Source organism: Drosophila teissieri, chromosome 2R, assembly GCF_016746235.2.
Source record: "Drosophila teissieri strain GT53w chromosome 2R, Prin_Dtei_1.1, whole genome shotgun sequence".
Lineage (NCBI taxonomy): Eukaryota > Metazoa > Arthropoda > Insecta > Diptera > Drosophilidae > Drosophila > Drosophila teissieri.
Genome location: NC_053030.1, coordinates 6,659,735 through 6,685,348, shown reverse-complemented (window position 1 = coordinate 6,685,348; position 25,614 = coordinate 6,659,735). Strand labels below are relative to the sequence as shown.

Genomic DNA, 25,614 nt, shown 5'->3' with positions numbered 1-25,614 from the left:
GGCCACAAAGGACCTAAAGCAGAGTTTTCCAGCCCAGACGAAAACTCGAAAAACACAATACATTTTATAAAGTACACACTCGCACACACAGTCCCAGGCATCCTTGATATGTGTCTGTGTGAGTGCGCATTGTAACAAATGGCGAACTGAAAATACAATTTGAGGCAAGTGTAGCGAAAATATTGTGGTAAATACTTTAAATTTAATGCAAGTGCCGGCAAGAGGAAAAGCCAGCTCCTGGTTGTATTTGTTTACTGAGGTGTGAGGAAATGGATAAAGAGAGGCAGAGAGAGGTAGCTGGAAAAGCGTCTTTTCACCCAGAAGTGTTTCTGCAATATTTTCATAATTAATGGCACGTGCACTGAGTGGCCGAGTCCATCAAGGATATAATTACAATTTGAGGTGTAACGTGCCAACAATGTGGTCAGCACAATTAAATATAAATAAAGCCTGGTCGGTCGCAATGTGTGGAGCCCCGATTGCGGTTATCAAACAAAAGGCTTTTGCCATCACAGAGCTATTTCATTGCTGTGGTTTGCCCAGGAGATTAGGTCCAGATTGATGGGAAATTGACTGAAACTAGGCTTTCCCACTAAGAGTCCACTCAGAGATTTAAGAGCAAAAACTCTGAAATAAAGTAAATACAAAGTCAAGGGCACCGCTCGCTATTCAGATACATTATTAATTTGCATTAACAATTTTCTTTCGAAAACTTTCGGCTTTTAATTCCGCCTAAGCTTTAAGCAATTACAATACAGAATTATGAAAATTTCATAATTTGCTTAAATGGCCAGCAGCATTAAGAGGGGATACTGCCATCCCGCCAGCAAAAAATTCCTCCAACGAACCGCAGGAAAAAAGGAAAAACACAAAAACGTCCGAAGCAACCGCAAGGACGAAAGAAGGGAGCACTGAAGGAGGTCCTGCCGTCGCTTATCTATGGGCATAAGCTATGAAGACTGGGGCCAGAAGCTGCTCAACGTTAAAACGTGTTCAGTGTCACGTTGGACAGGGGTCCTTTCCCATTCTTCCTCTTGTACTGGCATTAAAGCCAGATTGGGAGTATTTAAAATGGCAAAATAAAATGTTAACGTGCTAAAGGGAATACATTAACACATATTCACAATTAAGGCCTTCTTGCGGAGTGCACAAGTGAGGCTCCCCAATGCACTTACGAGCAATGGACTGACTGACATCCAGATAGACACTCAAAGGCGGAGTCCCAGGATCCAATTCACTCCACTGCCAGTTCATACAAAATTAAACACGAGTGGAGGAAAATCTCATGTTCCAGCTTCCTTAATGCAGAGGCGAAGAACTGACCGCAAATATCGGACCCAATACCGATAGGACACCGGAAGAAACCATGTTTAATAAAAGTAAATTTAATTAAATGTAAATTAATATGTCTTATATCCAAGTACGCCTATCGTTATGTGTTACTTATATATAATATTTTCGGAGGAACTCATTCAGTTTTTAAACAATTTAAATAAAATACAGTGCAAAACAAGTTTTGATAAATGATATGTTTGACGTTTAGGCTGAGAAGCTATGCATTTTAATGAGTTGGATTTCAGAAATCAACTCCTCTCGCCAGTAGAGGACTTATTTCTGTGCACTTCTGAGGGCGATGAGGCGTATATGAGGGGCTGTCATCCAAGGAGTCTGCCCAACTGGGCCACAAAACCTTTATGGCTGTCCATACACACACTGGCATACCGAAGTGTGCGGGTGCAATGGGTGTGTGCATGTGGCTCTGGGTGTGTATGGTTGCCTGTGGCTCTTAAGTGCAGCAGGGACATACTTGGCTAGCCTTCCCAGGAATCGTGGCTAAGCTAAAACCTCACAGTAGTCCGCCTCCTAACTTCGGCCTGCTCCTTTACGCATTGTTAATTTTTTATGGTCCAAACGAAAATTTTCACTCAAGATTTATGAGGCAGCCGACAAAGTGCACGAGTGCACAGCAGCAAAGCAGGAACATTTCGCCCAGGAAAATGAAACTGCGCTATACTAAAGCTAATGCGAATTAGGCACTGCAGTAGGCCAGACTAGTCTACGAATTTCGGCTGAGAGAGTTTCATACTTTTGCTGAAAAAATAGCAAAAAAATGTTTCCTAATTTCAAGAAATTCTTCTTAAGCTACTCACAAATTAAAATCGTCGGTCCTCAAGCTAACAATTCACATGTCAGATTCCTCTTACTTTCTTATTTTAAATTTTTTTATGAAATGGCATTTTAATTTTTTAATTATTTCTGTGCCAAATATCGGCGAGCACTAAATCATTTTGCGGCATCGCTGTCCTTGAGTCCTTGGCAGCACTTCAAAAATTTAATTCTTTGGACATTTTTGGCCGCGTTGTTTGCTCACCGCACTCACCACAAGTGCTAAATTTCCAAGGAACCCGTACGGAAGGAAAACAGAATTTGCCAGGAACTGAATTCAATTAATGCTGAAACTCTTTGGCGCTGCGGAGACCAAAATCAAAGATATACGTATTTTTGATGTTACGTCGGACTCGGATTTTCTTTCTTTCGAGCTGAACATAATATCGATTAGCCGAAGCGTTGACCACAAAAGTTTACCGGCAGACAAACTTTGGTACAATATTTATGCAGACCAAATCGCATTGAAGCCATTCATTTCCGTTAGTTATCACATTCTAATTAATTTCTGACCCAAATACCCAGACACTTTTTGGCTCGATCTCGTTGATATTTTCCCTCCGACTGCTTTTTCTGGCAACCGGAGATGCTGGCAAAAATCTGCATAGAATGACAAAAATATTGAATTAAATTTATGGAAAGTGAGTTGTGGCCGAGATGTGCTAACGTTTTCGCAACAGTTGAAATACGCAATCAATTTCTGTTTAAGGCTTCAGCTGTCTGGCTGCGGAGTAATCCACAACCCGCATCGATCGAAGGGCTCTGCTAAATATTAGCAACTTTTTGCTGCGGAAAATTGAATTTGAAGCGCAGGCAAGTGAGATTGATAGATTTCCCGGGGCTTTGGAGGTCAGCAAGGTGTAAAGTTCCCCTCCGCCGTGTATTCGTCGGACCTTTTAAATTACTAATTTTAATTATCCCAGCCGCGGGTGAAATTGCACTGCGTTGTACAAGAACGGCACGAAATGCACAAAATTTCTGGCTCGCAAAGCTCTGTGGTACATATTCACATTCACAGATAGCTTTTGTTCGATTGTTTGTTTGCGGAAATTGAGCGCTGAATTTTGGGGAAACTTCTATTTGGGTCACACAAACAAGCAGGCAAATTGGTTTGGGAGTCATTTGTAATAGATACCACATATCAAAATTGAATTTCATTGCAAGTCGCTGATTAGCATTTGATTTGCATATTTTCCTGGCACTCGCTCAATTCAACAGTTTTAGTTTTTTATAAAGCTTGAAAGCGCATAGTAATTAAATACCGCATAGATTGTAAAAATATTTATTTGTCGAATAAAACAAACAAGGAAAATGGTTTATTAAACAGCATTATCTTTTGGCTGTCACTCAATTTGCATATCGTTGTTGCACAAATAATTGTTTTGAGATTCTATAAACTTATTTATAAAAGGTATAGTGCAGAATAATCTAAATATTTTATAAAGGTAAATTATTTCCTTTTTCAACTAAGAATGTCAAAATTATTCATTTAATGCTAGTTTCTAAGTTCTAATTGAAAAGACTAAAAATTTCACTTTTAATAGCTAAGATTCATTTGACCCAATTCCGTTTATCCGTTTGGATAAAATATATTGCTTATTCCAACTAATAATGCATACGCTTCTCTTCGGTGAACTTTTTCGATTTTGTTTGTTTTTAAGTCCACAACATATTTGCACAGCTCGAAAATCCATTTCAATTTCAGACTATTAGCGTCACCGATTGAAAGTGCCTATTGAAAGGCAAAAAAAGTTTTGTTTTCACGCCTCGGCATTAAAAGAAAACAGTTGGCCCAAAAATAAAAAGAATCGCCAAAGTTTTCAAGTTTTGTCTGCAGTGCCCCCATTCGTTTATTTTGCTCCTGGCCTTTTTCAGTTTTTCCCGGCGCTGCCATTTTTCAACTTTGACTGCTTTTTTGTGGTTTCTTTGTTTGTTTGTTTGGCGGAAAAAAATTAAAGGAAAATAGCAGCTAATGAAGTAGAAATAAGAGAACGTTGACACCGAAAACCGAAATTCACATGTCAATGTGCTTTAAAAAGTATGTTTAATCGTGGAGACTGGAACTTTGACGGCAGAAACTTTTAAACTGCACGTCAATTAGTCACAAAAGTATTTGAAATGGAGGAATATTTTTAATAAAGCAAAGCTTTCAATTTGCTGAAGTAATCCCCGTAGTACTACGATATTTGCACGAACTTTCTGTGGCACAGTCCCTTCGTGCGTTTTGCTTTTAAGATTTTAAACAAAATCTCTAATCTGGCTAAAACTTTTGACCACATAAGTATGCAGCAGTTTTGACTTTTGCATTTCGTCCCAGAGACCACAAGTCGCCCCTCATTCGCTCGCCCAGTACGCACTGTTATTTAATTTAATTAAAAATATCTCTTTCCCGGCTTCCTGTTTGCCAAAAAGTTTGCACTGCCTGGTGAAAAAAAATATATTTGACTAACGATGTGCTGGAGTAGGCCACGCCCCCTTTCAGGGGCGGCAGACACGCCCCACTTCTAAGTCCTCTAAGCCAACTAACAGGAATCCTGGAGGGCGGACTCGCAGTATCCACGTGCCATCGCCTGCTTTTGTTGCTGCCACAGTGGGTCATGTGGGTCAAGTGGTTAGTTGGTCAAGTGGAGGGCAGTGGGGGGTCCTATTCTCCCATGCTGCCTTGTTCTGATGGTGCTATGGTGCCATGGTGCCATGGTGTGGTCTCCGTTGTCCCGGCACTAGTTAAGTGGCTTTTAATGAAAGTTAGCATACGCTTAAATGCAACTTGTTGTCGGGAGTCATGTGGCCGAGACCGGATCTCAAATAATCGAACAATTTCACCCAGACCAACTTAAAGGCATTTCGCAGGTGCATTAGGCCGGCTTTCCACATTAATTGTTTTGGCCCTGAGGAGGCCGCAGTTGCCTTTATATTGCTTTCGAATTTATTATTCCCAATTTATGATCAAAGAGAAGGTCGACCATTCTTTTCGCGTCCTTTGCACTGCGTTTTTTCAATATACAATACTTATATTCAGCTCTTTTGTTTATTTTGCAACCTCTGCTACCTTTTTTTGCGAGCTGTGAGCTTTGCTTTGGCTTTGGGTTTTCGTGCTTTTTGCGGCACTTTTTTACTTCATTTCCTGACCCCCGAGCTTCCTGATCGGAATTCTGTATTTCCGGTACGTCCATTACGAATTTTAAATGCAATTCTGTTTCGTTGTGGCCCCGTGTCTTTTTGTCTTCCATTTTTGGCAACGGGGCGCGGTATTTTGCAGCTTTGAGGTTCTAAAGAGATGAATAAAACTAACGTTTTCAGACAAATTGGTTCGATTATTTAAAATTAATTTTTAAAAATCAAAACAAAAGTTTCCTAGAACAATTTCCAGTGTCATTTTAAATAAATGCTGAAAGTGGAAAAATATGGTTTGCAATATTTGGTAAATATCTGTAAAAACGAGGCGTATGGGTATTTGCTGAAATGAAATTGGTTTCGTCTAAGGCCAAAAATGTATATTATCAATATTTTACATGAGCATTGATCCTCTCTCCCATTTTATTCCTCACCTTTTGCCAAATTAATTTGTTTGCATTTGGCATCTTTACACCACATTTAATAAACCCAGGCAGATTGCTATCTGCAGCATTTATCTTTCCCCCACCGCTGTGGTCAGGGGTTTTCCGGCTTTTCCGCTCCCTTTTCCCCAGAGACACCGTCCTGCTCCCTGCAGACATTTGGGCCTGCTTAGCATGCCTGTCGCCTAGCCTCAACGCTCAGTGATTTTAATTAACATTTCTGATTTTGCGGCTCACCATGACCCCACCTGGAATTCCCGAGTATATATGTAGATATGTATGTGTGTCTTTATTAGCACACCTGTGTACTGGTTACACGCCGATCCTCTTCCCACGTGATTTCGGTTTAACTTTGCCAGCACAACTAATTGAATTGCTACTTGCTTAATTAAGTAGAGAGATAACTTGGCTCTGATTAAGATTTTGTCAACATTAAATACGCCTAATTCGCCTTGATTAATGCATATTAATCAACATATATTCAACTCTATATTGCAGACAGACGACAACTGAGTTGAAAGTTCAATAAACCCACACAGCAGAGGGTAAGTTTCTCTCGCAAATATTTGATTTTCCCGAACTTGATTTCACTTTCAGTGACAGATTTCTGTGCTTTGACAGTTGCGCTCAATCATAAATTCATTTCACAGTCCATGAAAACTTCAATGCAACTGTGTTCGTTGGGGGAAAGTAATTGTAATGAAGGCTGACAAATATATCGGTCCCTCAAAACTGCCGAAAGCACGACGGCAAGGATGTCGACGGTCCAATAGAAGCTTGTTTAACAATATGCTGACCATGTTTCAAAGGCGGAAAATTCGATATGTGGAGGAATGAAGGAAATGCGAACTGAAATCCAATATCCAAGCCCAAAATGACTGCAAGCTAAAACTACGACTGCCAACGTATTCTCCCTGAATGTGTGGGTGGGTTTAGGGAGTGTGTTAGACATTCTTAATCAAAGAGAGGCGGAGAAATCAAATTATGACCGGGCAAACATTAGTTTCCATAAAGAATTCTGGAGACATATGCACAGAAGCGGGAAAGAAAATATAAGACCCAAAATTGAAGTAGGTAGTGTGCTTTAGGTTTTTTCCTCAAAAATATTGAGATGGTTTAGTAAATATAACGTTGCTGCTAAGAATTGTATGAGTACATTGTATTAAATATCCTATGAATGACGCATATTCCTACTAATATGCCCTATTCGAGGTGTTTACCCATCTTGGCTTTGCCCACTACGAGTACCTAACTAAGTGATGAAGTTGATAATGATAAAGAGGCCAGATAAGATTCGCCTGGGAGTTGCCTTGAAATGAATGGCACTGGCGAACGGGAGAAGGGAGAAGATGGAAGCAGAGGCATTAATTATTAAAAGAAAATTTCATGCATGTGCATAAGGAAGCGGCGTATCCTTCCGAGTCCTTTTCTATCAGCTCTCGTCGTCTCCGTAATTAATTTGATTTCATACATTCGGGCCAAGGAAATGCGAAGGGGCCAGCACAGAGCGAGTTTAATTATTTGAAAGGCAGCGGAAGAAAAAAACCAATTACGCGAGTCCTGCGTATTCATAATTTCCCAGCAAAATGAGTGCTGATACCCGACCCGGTCAATGAACCCGGTTTTCAAGCGGGACAACAGTCCTGAAAACTCTGTTGTCCTGCCAGTTTGCCTTCTTCCGTGCAGCCGTGTCGACATTGGTAATAAAGCGCTCACTTGCATTTGTCCAGGATGTTGAGTGCCCCCGTGTGTGTGTGGGTGTGTGAGTGTGAGTGGGGCTGTATGTCTGAGTCCGTGTGAGAAGGCGAAGTGCGGCTGTGTGCGTTAGCTCGAATGAGGTTAAGAGCTTAATGAGTGCTGACAAGGCAACCTGTAGTTGACATATGACATTTTTATGTGCCCCGAAGCCTTCGCAACAAGGGTTTCCTATTAATACACATCCTTCTCACAGCTCCCAAGATGAATCCCCTTTTGGTCCACAAGCACGTGCCCCAAGGTAAATGCTAAGGTTTTGACTTAATTAGTGCTAAGAGTTAGCCTCGTTTTTATATGCCAGTTGCTCGGCAAAATGAGTAGAAAATGTGGCACAGTTTTCGGTCATTTAACTCGGGTATTTTGGGTCTCTGCGTGGAATGCTTGGGAAACAATAAGTTGGGTCAGTTATTTATGCTGTGGAATGCCGTTTATATACTCTCGATGCCCTTCTGGAATTGAAAGAACTTTGATGGACAGCATTGCCTTCAGTTAGCTAATAGAGTAGCCCAATTGAGTGCATAGTAACATATGAACCCTTCCTTGGGACTACCATGGTTGTTCTGCACAAACACTTATTTACTTTTCCTCCAGCGGATTGATTGACTCTCCTGGCTTATTCAGCTTGATTTTATTTGCCTCTGATACTCCCTCTCGCCTGACAATTAGTCAGAACAAGTCAACGATTATGCAGCCTGCATTGCCGCCCTGGTCAAACAACGTGCAACAACAGCACACATGCCACAGAAGCCACTATTCCGCCCCCGATGTGCCTCTATCTGCTATTTGGCCAAGCTGGGTGACCACTGGACCATTTTGTAGTTGGCCACGTTGTTTGGCATTGTTAACCACTCGTGGCCATTGTTTATTTGACTGCTGTTGCCGTTGTTGATATTGCAAGCTGATGACATTAATTGTTACATTTCCAGTTGGCCCGTCGCCTGCGCTTTTAACGCCTGGCTGGCCACCAAGTTTTGGCTTACCCTCTCATCAGGGGACTTTCATCTCCAACGTACTTGTTTTGTGTTCTTTTTTAGCGGAGATGGCATATCAGTTTCGTTAACGCGCTCTTGATTTATTAGCCCGACTTGGCAGCTCGCAGGCCGCATTAGTTTTTACGACGGAGGGGAGACCTGCGCCGAGTTAGACAGTTTTAATTAAATTTTAATTAATTATTCATAACCCAGTCGTTGGTAGTCGAGGGAGGGGTGCTTCTTGTGCCGCCAAAAATGTAAGGCCCAAAGTGTGTTGCATATTTCACGACTTTACAGCGGTGTGCCATCCACTCATTGGATGAATTAATGCTAAGGCTGAAAGATGTGGAACAGCTGCAAAATACTGCAAGCTGCGAATTACTTGAAGTTTACTCAACTTACACCCTAAAACCCAACTCCCATTTTAGTGGCGGCATAAAATATATATACATAAAATAAATATTAAATTAAAATAAGAGTGAAATACATAGTTGACTGTCCCGCATTATTGGAAGTGAATGCAATGTGGGGAATGGCGGACTCTTTATCTTCTTACGTCACCGATAATCTATTAATTTCATGGAAATTAACCTTGACTTAGTTTCGCTGCAGCACATTAATTAAGATGTGCAATTGCTGGCTCTAATTAAGTGCCAAGTGTTCGAGTTCAAAAGCCATTTAAACGCACTGAACATCCCTCCGCACTTGAGCAAATCATTTGACAGACAACCGGCAGCGGCAGCAAAAAATGCGAAAAACATTCAGCAAGTACAATAAAATCAGCAAGAACAGCAACGTACTCACGCAACATCGACAAGTTAATTAAAAAAGTTAGCACAAAGCAGCAGAAAAAAGGCAAAAACCCGGCGATTGAAGCTCAAGCGAACGGAACCCCACAAATGTAACGCTTCACCAGAACTTGGCAAAATTGTAGTTTTTTCCTACCCCGACTATACTCTGTTATCTGCAGTACTCCCTGAATGTTTCAGCATTTTGCCCACCTTCAAAGCCAAGGGGAGCAGCGGAAATGATGCGGCTCATTTGTGTGCGACCACAACATGGTGGTGGCACTGAGGATGTGGCACAAATGCAGTGATTAGGGGGAGGACAGCTGGTAAACGCTTCCAATTAGAAGAACTCTTTCTCGGATAATAAGGGGTTCTAAATTAAGTCACTAGTCAAAGGAGTTGACTTTTTGGAGCACTTAGTTCCACTTCCCATACTAGAATTAGCACAGGGCAGGGATTCAAAACTTCATTGGATTCTATCCGAAATCAAACAATACCATTTTGAAACGCTGTTACAATATACATTCCGCTATCGAAATGCACCGAGCTTATCCCGGTTGCACATCATAAAGGCGGCTATCAATGCAATATCCTGTTCATTTACCAATTGTGGGAACACCTTCACAAGGAACGCGCTACTTACCCCGCAGTACGGAAATCGTCTCACACGGAGTAACCCCAATCCAAGTGGCTCCGAATGGCTTTTCTGGGGGTGTTCGCCGAAACCGGAAATGACTGTGCAATTGAATTGTGCGAAATAACAGGGGTCGAGTGTAAAGTAAACCTGCTGGAAGCACTTCCCGTATGCACATTTTGTTGCACCTTAATGGCGCCAGCCAAGTGTGTCGATGTCCGAGGTCCAAATTCAGGGACCTCGCAGGGAAAGGGAAAGGGAAAATGGAAAAGTGAAACCGTGAAAAGTTCAGTCCGACATTTGCCCTTTGTTATGCACATGCATTGTTAACAGAGGGATGAATCCACCGACCACCACCCAGCTCCTCGCTTTCCCGGAAGTTTGTGGTGGGAAATTTCATTTATGCTGACACTTGACTTGACTTGCCCTGCTAGTTCGGCTCTTCCTCTCGCTGTTTGTTTGCTCGCCCTTTTTTATTCGAGGGGCCGGGCTTAATTTGCTGCAAATAAATAATAAAAACAGACGTCGAGCTGGCCAGTTCGATTTGGCCTTGGCGCCCAATGAAGTTTATATTGTGTTTGAGTTGTGCACTTTTTCCATTTCCTCCTCCTGTCCCAGTGGCTTCACTGAGGGAAAAGTTTACATTGGATAAAAGCACAAAAAAAACTGTTTTTTATTGCTGAAATCGATAGTAGCTCATATATACATTTTTAAACGTGGTTCGTCTTTGATTTTATACGAGCATAACTACTCCAACTACTCTACGTTAAAATGTAAAATACTAAGCACATAAAAGTAGAGTAAATTTCTTCGAAATGAATAGCAAATAATTTGTGAAAGTGTACGGACACTGGTCCGGAAACGTGTCGACTGAGCAGCAGTCGGATGTCCAGAAGAAAAAGGAAAAGCGCCGTGGGAAGGAGCCAAAAAGATAGCGCTTTTCCTTCGAGCACTGCTTTCCCCTCGTCCCTAACCTTAGCTTGGCTTGCTCTTCACAGTTCGGTGTGACAATTTAATTGTTTTGTAATTGTTTAGACTTTACACAGAGCCCTGATTTATGGGCGAATTGATTGGTGGTCAAGTACCCGTCTCTGATTGATGGCCAGTAAGTGACCCAAAAACGGGGCTCATAAATGTTTCAAACACCTGACGCAATGTCGACGCGGAACTCGAAGTTGAATACAATAGACAAAGGCAGAAGCACATTAAATGTGCAGTGGATAAATATTTGTTTTCTGACATATACGCGCGTGGTAATCGGATAATACACTAAGTTAGTTATGCATGCATATCTCTGAAAGCTAATCGGGCATACGTTTCACTCTGCATTATTTTCAGACCTATTTGGCTGGCCATAAATCCCCAGCGAAATGTGGGTTAATGTGTGCTTCAGAGTTGGACTTTTAATTCCTCTTTTGTCCCGGCCATAAATCTCCTCTCCAACGGGCAGGAAATGCAAGTGCAACATTTGTCTAGCCAACTTTTAGCCTACCAGTCGGGGAAATGGTTCAGTGTTATCACTTTGACTGCTTATTACAGTAACCTGGTGGGTCCGTAATTTGATGACTACGCAGATCTTGTCTAATATTTATTCGTTTGAACGAAATCATTTCAACGATTTTTTAATTTTATTTGGAATTATGGCAAGCCAACATGTGTGGCATGTTTTAGACTTTTATTTAAATTCATTGGCAATTAGAATATAAATATAGTAGTTTCAAATTAACTAAATTCCGCTCCATCTACATCAAATGATTAATTTAGCTTTAGTCAGTTAAATCTATTTTCCAGTGTAGTGGTGGGAAAGTTTTGTAAATGATTGCAGTGCGTGTAATTGGCTGGCAGAGAGTGAGCTTTAAGACCAACTTCAGCAGCAGGATGCCACCCACCTTGCACAAAAGTTGCCTGCCGTTAGTTGCTCAAATGAAGTTAGCAAAACTGATTAACTCTCGGCAGCTTGGCTTGATTCTCTGCTCGGGCTCTTGGCCCGGAGTCCTTAGCCTAGAATACTGGCTTCCTAATTGAATTTTGCGAGCGCAGTGCAGCGTCCAATAAAAATTAAACTCGCATCCCCCCTTCTGCTTAACGATAGTTTGTGCAGCGGCGGCATTTTGATGACTGTTATAATTTTAATGGAATGCCTGCTGCATTTGCAGTTGCATTAAAGCCCAATTGCAGTTCGTCCGACGGACCTTAGCCCAAAGTGGTGACCCTAGCCTAAAGTGTCAACATAAATCTTTATAGCCAGCCACGCCCACATCTAGCCTTCATCTAGCTCGCTCTTAAATCCTTCGTGTGGATACTATGGCCAAGGACTCTCGCTTGGTGCGTCAATGTCGTTGTGATGCCATTTGAACCCTGCGTTTTAGTTTGGTTCTAGTTTTAGTGCAGGCCATTTATACTGGCACGCCCCCTGGCGGCTATGCCAAATGAAGCCACGCCCACAATGGGATAAACAAACTGGCCAGCCAGTTAGTCGCTCGACTAATTCTGCAATTTTCCCATGAAAAATAGCGGCGCTTTGAAACACATGTCAGGGCTTTTAAAATGGAAGAAAACCTTGTGCTTTAAAAAATGGCTTTATAATTAAAAATGTATAAGCAATTATGCGAATTTATATGAACACAAGAGAGGACATTCTACAGGACATCCAATATACGAAATTTGCAAAGGTGTTTTCAAGATATGTATAAATTGTGTTTTTTTTTGAGTTAGAGGAAATTAATCAGTTGAGATAATATGCTTACTACCCGGTTATAATTTCAGCTCTGCGACCCTTTTTTAAAAATGTAAAGTTTTACGGTCGTTTTTACCGAAAGTGTGATACAAGAACTGCCCAAAAGTATCTCACATCTTCCATTTTACTGTGTACGGCATTCCACGTAGTAACAATATAATTTCTCATCAGATTAAGTTGCCTAGATGGTAGTAGTATGCTTTCCCTAAAAATAACCATTTTCATCTAAAGGTATCTAAAAAAAAATATTTTAAAAAATATTAAAAAAAAAAAATATTGAGTAGTTTTTAAAAAAGATGGAAAAAGGGATTTACATTTTACAGCGGAAAATTTACTCTATGTAACAAGTATGCCGAGTTTGGAAATAATCCCAAAAAGCCTTTGCAAACAAATTCTTCCGTAGCTCGTATGCCATGGGAATTAATGTTTCTTTTATACATACATGTTACATGTGCCACTCACTCAATGACACTGCCCGCAGGCAGTTTAAGCTGTACTATATTTAGTAAAGGTTACACGGCTGAAAAGATTGACATTTGCCATTGAATCTAAGGCGTTGTCAAGGTAAAACTGCTCAATGAGAATGAGCAGAATGTATATGGTGTATGCTATACATGTATGTGCCAAGATCCCTCAAGCTGCACTTGAACATTGGTCAAGAGGGCTCACTTAGGAATATAAAAATGTTTTCTACGCTCTTGCTAATTGAAACAGGGAAAACAAGTATATTAATGAGAGCTATTCTTTTTCTTTGCAGGACATCGTTACTATAGCAAAGGTGAGTAATTGGATATGAATTAATACAAATGTTGTGGTAAGAAGAGAAATTAGTGTAATATAACTTTCAGCTGATTAGCACTTACCACATAAGTATATTAAGACTATAGTCCTCCTATAGCCCTAATCGCTTTATTCCTTTTTTTATTTTGTATTATCGTGGCTATAATTTGATGGCATCTTTACTAAGAATTTATGCTCTAATTTACGCAATTTTCATCCCGTTTAATTAGAAGCTAATTGAGCTTCTGGCTCTTCAAGCCAAAGACCAATTAGTGTCAATAATCAGCAAAGATTTTTGCCCGCCTTTGCCTCTCTGATCCACTTTCGTCGCAATTATTATTCAATTTTTGAAATTGAACGCACTTTTTGATGGCCCCATAAAACGGAACATAAAATTCCATAAATACCGCCTGCTCCGCATGAATTTCGTTGTGAAATGGAAATATGCCATTTAAGAAAACATTTTCTAAAAATCCATTTTTCGCTCTCTGTGTTTTTACTTGATTAATTTTGCGGCTATAAAGGAATTTCCTTCGGAGAAATAAAAACGGATCAAAAAGGTAGCGCCTTCTCGTGGCTCCTGCGAATGTAACAAAATCAAATTATACAAATTTGCATTTAGTGGGCGAATAAATGTGCGGAAAAGTAGGCAGGAAAAAGTTTTTCCTACACGAATACATTGGCAGCCAGCTGGAAAAGACTTCTGCCGAAGATGATGATGATGGCTTTTACTTTGTATATTATTTTCTTTCCCAACTAAATTAAAAAGTTTTTCGGGGCATCGGCATTCGATTATAATGAGCTTGTCATGCTGGTTCACGACCTGGCAAGGAGGAAATGCGAATCTAATATTTTTCTACCATAATGGCAGCCAAAACACAGCCATATTCATGAGTCCCAAATGAGTTGTGCAACAGTTTTTAATGCCCACATCCGAAAGGATGTATGGCCGTGTCATATATTTCAGCTGTTCGTTTGCAGGCTATTCCGCTCGCAATGTTTGATTAATGCGAGTGTGCGGAAAACTGAGCGGCAAATAATGAAATATGACTGCCTGCCACAAAAACAGAGTTTTCTCTGAAAGCAACTAAACAACAAAAATCGAGTTACACGCAGATGGAGTGGCTTCTGACTGCTTTTGGGCGCTGTGCAATATAAAATTCTATGAATTTGTACGTACATCATTTGAAAATCGTAAAACTTGCAAGTGTTCGGTGTGTGCTGACTGGGAGCTGTCATAAACAGGACGAAAAGGTAAGCTGTCTGCGCGTTTTCACTGCCGACGAGTCCTGTTTTTAGTATTTTTTTATTCCTTTGTAATGAGCAGAGGCACACACACAGCCACAAAAGGCGCATTCTTATGTAATTATAATGCCCTGGCAAAATGCTGATGATCCTGCAAGTGCTGCTGATGATGATTACTAAGTTATTTGCCCGAGTTTATGGCTGTGCAAGCGCAAAGGATTTTATACGCACCCGGGCCATGTGCACAAATTAATAATCTCCACTCGGCAAATTAAATTTACATTGAAATGCCGCTGGCAGCGGCGCTTTGGAACATTTTGAAGCTTAGCTTAAATTTTGATGAGTATTTAGGGTATAAAACTATTTGGAAGCCAAGCGAATGCAGCTAAAAACAAACAGTATTTGGCTACAAAATCAATACTGGGGTTAAACGGGAAGTTGACACGTAACGACATCATGCCAGTTGCTAATGAATGTCAGGCACTATATACGAACAATGTACGTATCGTCCCGTCCCCTTTCAACTTTCACCTATCTGTCAGTCACTCTCGGATCGTCTGCCAGTCATGGAAACGAATAAAACCGCTTTTATTGTAATCCGCAATGTCGAAATGCTGCAGCGGATGTTTAGGCAAATGTGCGGACATGGGTGAGCTCGTGGGAAAAGGGTGTTCCTCTCCCCAAAGAGGATATACATATACATATATGTACCTGAGCCTTATCGCATGCCACGCAGTTATTTCGGGCACAACACTGAATTTCTGCCTACTAAACTATAAAATGTAACCTTCGGCACCGACCCAGCCCAGAACGAACAAATGGTTTAAAGTCTATTGATTATCCATTGATAAATGGTTGACATTTTTTGCCTCGGCGAGAGTGACTCTGCCACTTCAGGTTAAATAGTTTAGGAATGTCTGCCACATTAAAAAACAATTTCCGCTAAATCACTTTCTCGGCAAGCAGGAAGGAACAGGGAGGAAGTCATCGCAGACCTGACTTGAGAAGAATTTTCCTGTGATGAAATTTTGCAGCGTAAGAGAGAGTATGACGGTAAAAGTAAGCCACCCGCCTTATGTAACAAATCAAGTGCCACGGGGTTCATACTCCTCCGGTTTAGCGAATGCTTTATGCCACTTGAAGGCGCAGTAGAAAGGCCATTGATTTTCAGCGTTCTGAAACGCTGGAAATATGCGAAAGAAAGGCATTTTCGTGGATGTATTAAGTTCATTCAAAAGTTCGCTAGCTACAGAAACATGATATTTGTTTATTCGATCTAATTTGAGAAAATATTGGCTGGATTTATATTTCTAGTAGTTCATTCAACTGTCTGCTAGACCGCAAGTTTCGGCTCGCCCTGCGGCAAGAAAACAGCAGCATAAAAATCTCAAAGAAATATTAATAAAAGATGAGCGACATTAGTGTCTTGGTTTCGTTCCCTCCCATTACAGTTTTCCAGCATCTCCACAGTTTTTTAGGATTTTTTGTAAATGTCCAACCCAAAACCGTAAAACGAAGGAGAAAACAACATTTTTACTACTTCCTTTTACTTTTTTTTTGCTTTTTGGCCAGCGTCTCTAACCTCGAGCATTCTGTTGACCTTTTTCGAAGCTGTTTGGCTTTGGATTTAGCCATTGGCTGCGAGCTGCTTTAAAGGGTCGACGAATGCAAAAGGAGAATGTCATAAATTTGTAACACTTTTGCGGGGATCCAGACAAGATGACGAGCAGTGTTGTGGAAGGAGGCGTCGGGAAAGGACAAGGGAAAGTGCCAGCAGACGACAGTGATGTAGTTTTGGGTGTCATTTTAGACAAATTAAAATCTTGAAAAGTCGCCAAAGACTTTTACTTCTCCTTTCTTTTTCAGGAGCTTAAGCTTTATAAATAAAGATTTTTCGAATTGCGTTTCGAGACATTATCATCACGATTATAGGTCAAAGGTGTGTATTTTTTGTATTACATTATTATACATTGCATTGTATTTTTGTATTTTATTGTATTTACATTATTATATTTTTTATTACATTTGGCATGTTTATTTTTAAATTGAATATTAAAAGCTAGATTTAAATAGAGAAAATTGTTTAAGTTTAGTGAAGTTCTATAGAAGTGTAGGAAAATGTATCGATATATTATTTTCGTTGGATTTCGTTGAAGTGCTGTAATCTTTTCAGCTACATTTGCATCCCAGCAATGACAACTCTATTTGGCGGCAATATCCCTGTGAGATCCGAAAGGCAAACAACGAAATCCGAAACTTGGCCTCCGGCACACAATTTGTCACACATACAGGGCACATAAATTAAATATACACACGATGTATAGTCGGAGATGACTGGACTTTTGGTTTTGGTTTCAGTTTCGGTTTCGGTTTCGGCTTCAGATTCGCACTCAGTTCTGGTGACGTTACTCTGGCCCGGTTTTTTGGTCGGAGCATAGTTTGCTGGACCATTTGATTAATAAATTGTTTAGAACACAAACTTACTGACTTGTGGCTAATAAAATATGAATGCTAAAACTTTGCGGGCGGCAGCATCAAAGGCCAGACATGAGTCGCAAATTAGTCATGCGCATATATGGCGAGTAATTTATGTTTGCGTTGATGTATGTGGCCCAGAGGCAGTCACATTTATCCCCAGTTAGCATTAGTAGTTGCCCCATATGCTTTCCCGGCGAATTTCCATAACGGAATGAGGCTTGTGCTGGATAACCCAGCATGGGCATTCCCTTTTGGCCTGCACTGCGTATGCGTAATTTGATTTTTCGTTCCTTTTCCGATTCGGCAATGATTTTTATGCCCTTACACATTTGTCGCTTTTAAAAAAAGCGAAGCGAAATCTCTCATCCCTTTGCTTTTTGTTTGGGTCGCCTTTTTGATTACATCTCAATCAATTGGTGGCAGTTTTATGTTTGCACATTTCGACATCTTTCGGCTCTTCAAATGTTCATTTTTACGATGCCTGCGGTGATTCTGGTTGGCCGATGAAAATTTGTAAGCATTTCGAGTCCTTTCCTCTTTTTTCAACGTATCCTCGATATAAAGCATTATTTTTGTGTGAGTGTAAAAGTTTGTTTATATCGAATTACCATTTTATTGTGTTCTTGGGATGTCTTTAAACTTTATAAAAATATTTCAATTGATTTTCAACTTTTTTACGCCTCGAATACAATTAAATGGACATCACATTGAATTAGAAAGAGTAAACTTAAAAGTAATCTACCGCCTTCCGTGGAAGGTAAACCATGAAAACTTAAAGAGCTGTTTAAAAATTCCGTTTGAAATGCGTCCATTTTATTTGGTTGCCGAAAATAAAAAGAACGTGAACAAAATAGGGCCCCGAGGGCCGCCGTCAGTTGGAATACAATTCAATTTTGTTTAGCAAAGAAATTTTGCTCCCCTGCTTTTTGGGAGGCAGAACGCTCAGAAAGCTCAGTGATCTGCAAAAAAGGGCCAAGTTATTTTATAAAATTATTTTTCATCTAGCTGAAGGCACGGACAAGGCCCAGCTGCCCAGTGAGTCGAGTGGCAGCATAATTTTCATTCAATTTCGCTCATTCGTTCAGCGTTTGGACCAGGTCACCGGAGTGCCTTTCCGTCGGCTGCTGGCGATGGTATGCATTCATGGCTATTTGCCATCATTTGTGTGTTTATCCACTTAGAAATGAAGCGATTTGATTTCCCGGCAAATGAGCCATTTTCTGCAATCAGTTTGCATTGGGCGGGCCCACTCTCCAATTTCTCACCCCACAGCCCAGGATTTACTTGTAGCTTGCAGCTTCATTAAATCGCGTTGTGGTCGCCCCTGTTATCCGCATCTCACTTTTACTGGAAGTGCACTTCCAGCGCAAATTTCCTTTTCTTGTTGGCATCAGCTTCCTTTTGTTCTCGGGCAGCCAGCAAGGATGAGCTTGATGAGATGACGACGCCGCGGACGTGGACGTGGACTTGGACGAAGACCAGGACGAGGCTGCCGCAGGCCTGGTCGTTCCACTTTGCCAGCACTAAAGTGTTAAACGCATAATTATGTCTCTCATGGCGCGAACTTCACTAAACTGCAAAGTTTTTCCGCGCCTGGCTTTGGCATCGTTTATTCTTCGCACTTTGCTTGTCGGATAAGCTCAAGGATGGGTGCCAAGGATGAGGCACACACAATCAAATTAATTGAAATTGGCACACTTTTATGCATTAAAAGAACAATTTAAGCAATCGGTAGCCTCGAATTAGATGTAAAACTATTGCACTCAGTATCTAAAAGTCGACCCCACTTCCTCTGCTGTTTTTCCTGCTTTCACATGCTGCAAGTTCCTTTGTACTCGGGCTCTTTTATTTTCTTTCCACTTTCGCATACTATGCGAATTTTCTTGCACTCTGAGGCATTTTCCTTTGGCCATGTGTTTGCTTTGTCATCCGAGGCTCAAGCTCGACTTAATTATATTTTAAGTTGACTGCTTACATTAATACTCGCAGAGTAAAGAGGAAATGGAAAATAAAAATGGTTTTTCCCCAACACTCGCAGAGAAAGCGAAAGCAAAAGTTTTGGCCCAAAGCCTAATGACTAAATTGAGAGCAACTTTGCCAGAGTTCTCAGCACACATTAAAGGCAAATAATTTGCATACCCAACCCGACGGCTAACAACTCGAAAGTATTTCACTAACTATTTGAGTGGCGGAGGCGGAAAAATAAAAGCAAAAACGGGCTTTAATTGTGGGATCCCGATCCCGGTCCTGTGCGAGAGAAATGGCTTGTAATAAATCTCGGCCTCCACTCACGGAAAACGGGGCCAGGCGGAAAAATGCGAGTATCCTTAAAGATAAGGCCCACTAGTGGCGCTTATCTGGGCGTGAATGCCATGATGCCAAATCCCTTGTCGGCAATTCGAAACATTTAAACATTGAGTCGTCGGCTGAGCTTGAGAATCTGGCAGCTTTTAGTCCTGGAAACGCACGGTGGTGTGTGCCTTTATGGGGCTCCTTGTTATGGCCAACATGGCCAGCGGCTAATCTGTAAAAAACCAACTCCCACATATGCGTGTGTCGGCACAGAGGAAAAATAGCCCTGGCCAATTCGCATCATTGCAGCCAAATGTATCAAAAAGAACGAAGTTATGACCCCAAAGTATATTACTACAATAACAACCTTTTAGCTTACAAAAAAAAATTAAAAATAAGGGTAATATAAAAATATTAATTTAAATTTCAAAATTAGTTTTGAGGGCCGTCAACATTTTTCTGTATATTGCTTTTGGGTAGGCTTTTCTTTCAGTGATAGTGAGGCAAAGCGGGCGGAAGAAGTATCTTGACAGCCTACAGTTTCGAAACTGTTGCGTTGGCCGGATAGACGAATTCTCGCTACTTGATTTTGGTTCCAAGGAACACTGCATTAGGCGTATTAATTTGAAGCAGTCTGGACATGTGTCGTGTGTCGTTCAGTCTGGCAATCGAGTTTGTGCTGACATTAAAATTATCGATACCGCACTTAGCCGATTTTTTGCTCTATCAACTCACAAATATTAACTTTCAATTACCAGATGACAAAATCAGCTTCTGCCACAGCTCACCCGTGCGTGTGGGCGAAAATGTCTCTGAGCGTAAATGGTTTAGGATGTGACAACATCAAAAGGAAGCCCAATAAGGATATCCAATATTTGACGGAATGGAATCGCTAATGCTCTCAAAGCTAATTGATTGAGGGACTCATAAGACCACAGCCGAAGTCCGCTCCAAGGACTTTGTGGTTTTCCTTACACAATTAAAACGGAGGACACATCCAATCATACACACTTGGCAGATTATTTAGGCTGGCAAGTGGCGGCTTCTTATATCTAATCAAATATGCGTTACTTTGCTTTGACGGTTTGCCAAAACAAACAGTTGGACCAATGTTTTTTTTGTCTGCTTTAAAGGTCTAAATTGCCGACCTTGTAGCGTTGTTGTAGATATTATCAAACCAATACATCTCTGCAACATAATTAGGCACGGATGTCATTCTGATACTCATTCAGCACTCCTCATCAAATTATTTATTGGTTCTGCACAAGATCCCCAAGAAAATTTAATTTTGTATTCCTTCAGTTTTTTGCAACTCTGCGATTTGTGCATATTTTCATTACTTTGTGTATACAGTATTCGCCGTCGCACACTTTCGTGTTGCGCTTCGTCACTACGCTTACTGCCGTCCAAGTTATATAATTTATTACAGTAATGATTTACGTTTACTTATAAAACTGGAACGTTCCCATGCATTTGTTTATCAAAGCGCAATTGACACATTATTTTGATTGTCTGACAAGTGGCTTTTAATGTCTAATCAAATATGGGACCAACGATAAGGACCTGCAACCTCGTTGCATTTTGCTCGAGCGAATAGAATGGCCCACGAGGCGTATGCGCAATGCACAGACGTCAAAGTAAATTTTGCGAAATTCCGCTTGAATTGCGCACTGATGATGACAACGAACGAGAATAGTAGTGGAAATCGGGGAGACGCAGCAGAACTCTGTGCTGGGCTAAGAAAAACTTGAAAAGGGGGTTGGCGGGGGGGAAAAGCGGGAAATGGAAATGGAGCACGAAAAAAGTCCTGTCTGCCTCGGTTACAGCGCAAATCGGTAAATTGCAAAAACATGTTGCCATCCTTGGCGTGAGCGAGAGGCTCCTTGATTGTGTTTGGGCTGCCAGTGTTCCCGTGGCCGTTGAATGACTGATGAATGAGCTGAAGTGCAGGCCCCCGAGTGTAAGACTCTGAGTATATGAGTTTACGTCGACGCTGGAAAGCAAGAAAAGCATGCAAACAATGCCGTTAAAAGAGGAAAAGGGGGGTACGGCTCGGAAAACTGGTGAGCGGAAAATGAGCAGTGACAGGGGCAGAGAGACAGGGCTCATCCCATCCTTGGAGATGGAGATGGAGATAGAGACAGCGAGCGAGTCCTCCGTCAAGGATTCCTCACGTGTTTTTAGTTCCAAGACTCTGGCATCCCTTTTTGCTAATTAGAAAATATTGGCCGGTAGCTTTTCAGGTGAAAAATGAGTCAGTTGAAGCTCAGCAAGAAATTTAGAGGGTAATACAGATTTTGCAGAGTAAAGTAATTAATTTGCAACGGTTTTAATTTATTTTTTAATGAGCTTGTATACAAATGAATGCAAAACACATTTGAAAAAGTTTTTCGCACAAAATACATACAATACCGTGGCTATAGTGAATCAATGACAAAAAAACACTCATTTCCTAAATAGTAACAAGAGAGAACGCTATAGTCGAGTTCCCCGACTATCTGATACCCGTTACTCAGCTAGTGAAAGTGCGAAGGAGTCTTCAGCACTGACAGTTTTTGGCGGTTTGTGGGCGCTAGAGTGGGCGTGGCCAAAAGTTTTTTGGCAAATCGATAGAAATTTAGAAGACTAATACAAAAATGAAAAAATATCAAAACATTTTTCAAAAGTGTGGGCGTAGCAGCTTTGGGCGGTTTGTGGGCGCTAGAGTGGGCGTGGCAAAAAGTTTTTTGGCAAATCGATAGAAATTTATAAGACTAATACAAAAATGAAAAAATATCAAATCATTTTTCAAAAGTGTGGGCGTGGCAGTTTTGCGCGGTTTGTGGGCGTTAGAGTGGGCGTGGCAACATGAATCGACAAACTTGCGCTGCGTCCATGTCTCAGGAGTCAGTATGCTTAATCTCAACTTTCTACCTTTTGTAGTTCCTGTGATCTCGACGTTCATACGGACAGACAGACGGACAGACGGACAGACGGACGGACGGACAGACGGACAGACGGACAGACGGACGGACAGACGGACATGGCCAGATCGACTCGGCTATTGATCCTGATCAAGAATATATATACTTTATATGGTCGGAAACGCTTCCTTCTGCCTGTTACATACTTTTCAACGAATCTAGTATACCCTTTTACTCTACGAGTAACGGGTATAAAAAGGATAAATAATTTGCTTTATTTGGTATCGATGGGGTTGTCGTGGTCCTTTATTATCTCTCCAGGCATTTGCCATTTTTAAACTCTGCCACATTTATCACATACTCCCACACTGACCCGCATTCGTGTGCCAAGCATCTCATAAATAATTTCATTTCGGGCGTCGACTAAATTGAATTTTTAATCATTATGCGAACAGCAACACCATCGCTCATAAAGCGAGAGTGTGTGCGAGTGAGCCATAAAACGAAATTACACGCATATATCAGAGCATTTTGGCTCAAGGAATCTGCACAGCGAAAGTGGAGGAAAAAACGGCGGCAAAGACTAGAAATGTAGTTTTTAATTAAAACGAGCAGCTAGTTAATGGGCCAGTTTACAGCCAGTGCTGTTAACACTTTCTCCCCCAGTTTCTGAGATATTCTTTGAGCAACCAGCTTAGGCGACTGAGCGCTTTAAAGACGCTTTAACTGGTACTGGAGGGTAGATGAAATGGGGAGGGATTGAGAATCCCGGGGTGCGGTTGTTGCCATTCGGTCGCGCATCTGAGATTGCAGTAGCCAAAAGCGAGATGAACAATGGCGGCGGGGATTTCCCATCTAAGCTCAAAAGCTTTAAATGCGCACTTTGACACAGACACACGCTCGCAGTGGGGACAACGTAGAAGAGCAGACACCAGCATTATTGGCACACCGCAGGCACCACATGGCGTATGAGCAACGCGCTGCCATCCGCCATTTTCCATTTACCATTCGCCATTCGCCGTTCGCCATTTACCATTTACCATTCACCAGGCCTTCGGGCCCGGCTTATCTGTCCAGCTGCACAACGACTAATAAATGTGTGTAAATTAGTTATCAAAGCCAGCGGATGCGGAAGAAAGGGTCCTGCGCTTAATCATAACCTAGCATTAATTAATACGATTTTCCTGAAGTCCGCATTACGCCTGCCAGCATATAGTTGAATCATTTTTTCAATAGTGCGGTGCAAATGAGTAATACGGAAAACACTTGTCGCGTGATAATTAGTCATCTAAATAAAAATGTACAAAAGCTCAAATAGAACGTAATATAAAATATCTAATGAATATTTTGTACAGCAAGACTTAAATACATATTTATAAAATAAATAGAATAATTAGTAATTAAAAGAAACTTAATTGAGCCATCTACAGAAATTTTCAAGCCCTTGTGAATGCTATTGAAATGGTATTTTGTCCACTTTCCCGTTGAAGTGAGCCCATTAATCATTTTGTTGGCGTTAATTTATTCATCTTAAATGCCATAAATGACGCAGGGGGCCTGCTCTTTATTCTCGGTCTGTCACAATTCGGTTCAGTCGCGAGTGCTTGTCAAAGTGGTTATTAATTCATTGAACTCTGGGTGGCACCCCGCACCTAAAAACTAAGCAAGTAATATCGAGTGTATCGGGGAAATGTTCCTTAAATTTGCATTCATCAATTTACTACCCCACTCGCTGTCCTGGCTTATTATTTCAATCAATTGCGGAAGGATGGACCGAAAGCAGGGCAAATAACCGAAGCAGATTCAGTGAACCGATGATGACCTGCTTTCTGTCATCCCACTGCCCTTGGCCATGCGTTTGGCATTTTGTTCGAATTGACGTGAAAGGAAAATATGTTTTCTCGTCTCCAGTTCCCAGTGGCTCCCGCAAATGCCTGCGTTAATTTATCACTGGCAAACATTTTGCAATGGTAAGCAGTACTTGGCCCGTTTCCGAGCGCAAAAAGGAGGCCACGGAGGTCCTTGGACTGTGTCGTCGTTTAATATTTATAACAAAAGCTGAAGGCCACTCGGACGCATTTAACTTCTGCCAAAGGGGTACGTCTCTGGGCGGCTTTTTAATTACATTTTCCGATTGCCAGGACCTCAACTCGCTTTCTTGCCGCTCAAATATTTGCCGCATAACATTTTTACGAGGCATTTTTCCATTAAGATTTTTCGTTACCATTTGCCCCTTTTTCCGTGCCGTTTTCCGTGTGTGGATGTGGGTGTGTCGCATTGTATTGACTTTTAAGCACATCAACCGCAAATACCGCATCGGATATATAGGAAAACTCAATCAAACTGTTAATCGACTTGTGGCCCATTGCCAGGAGTGGGCACTCCCTTCACAGGATCTCAGTCGTGCGTGGGCTGAGCGGTGGGGCCGCCCTTCACCCCTTTTGATTGTTTTTCCATGAATTTCCAACCATAAAATGTCAATAATATGTTTGCTCTCGGCTCTCCCAACCGCTGGCCTCCGCATCGCAAAATTCCGCATGTGTTTGCTCTGCTTTTGAGAACTCGTGGTCTCCATTTCATTCGGCATCCAGGAGCCATCAACTCACGCCAATCGACCTGTTCAGTGTCAATAGGCAATAATAAATATTGAAACGTGTGGCGATGAAATGGAACAGCTTCATTTGCTCTGAGTGGGTCGCAGGATGGGTCAAGATAGGCCCTGATTTGATGGAGTTTAAACAAGTCAATTCCATTAAGAGTCACCGATTGAAATTGGCAGGCAATTTGGTGTAAAGAAATCGGCTTTTTTAACAACGGCTTATGCTTTAAAGGGAGGGAGTGCGGAGATATTTTTAGATTTCTTAATAACACCTGTAAAACCCCTTATTTTCTTTTTTGAGTTTGTATTTATTTTATTAACTTAGCCTAGCATTTCAAATCGTTTATATTAAATAAATACGTTTATACTACTTATACATTCCTAACATTTTGTAGTGTATAAATTCAACCAAAACTCAATGTCCAATCAAAAAAAAACTTTTTAACTAACTTTTCACTTTTTCATCTGTTTTAAAACTATTTAGTAATACTTCAGTTTTCCTATTCCTATTATCCCTGAAAATCATCTGGTATACATGTCAACTTTTAAATATAATTCCCAGGGTCAACTATCAATATTCATTAGCATTTTAGCTTCGGATTCGGCCTTGGCACTAACTGGTTTATTTTTGTCCCAAATGCCTCAGTATTAGAAATGACAGTGAAAGGCATACCATGTTTGACATTCTCAATTGTCCTTCGAGCAAAGA

The 25,614-nt window shown here is 41.1% G+C and overlaps 1 protein-coding gene across 1 annotated transcript in view; it reads left to right on the top strand.

The window, feature by feature from the left end:
- The window catches only part of LOC122613140 (insulin-like growth factor-binding protein complex acid labile subunit), a 50,344-nt gene that overhangs the window by 8,253 nt on the left and 16,477 nt on the right, over positions 1–25,614 (top strand). Inside the window, exons 2-3 of the mRNA XM_043787170.1 lie at positions 6,222–6,268; positions 13,366–13,386. The gene's annotated coding sequence lies outside the window, so the exon portion shown is untranslated. The remainder of the gene's footprint in view (positions 1–6,221; positions 6,269–13,365; positions 13,387–25,614) is intronic.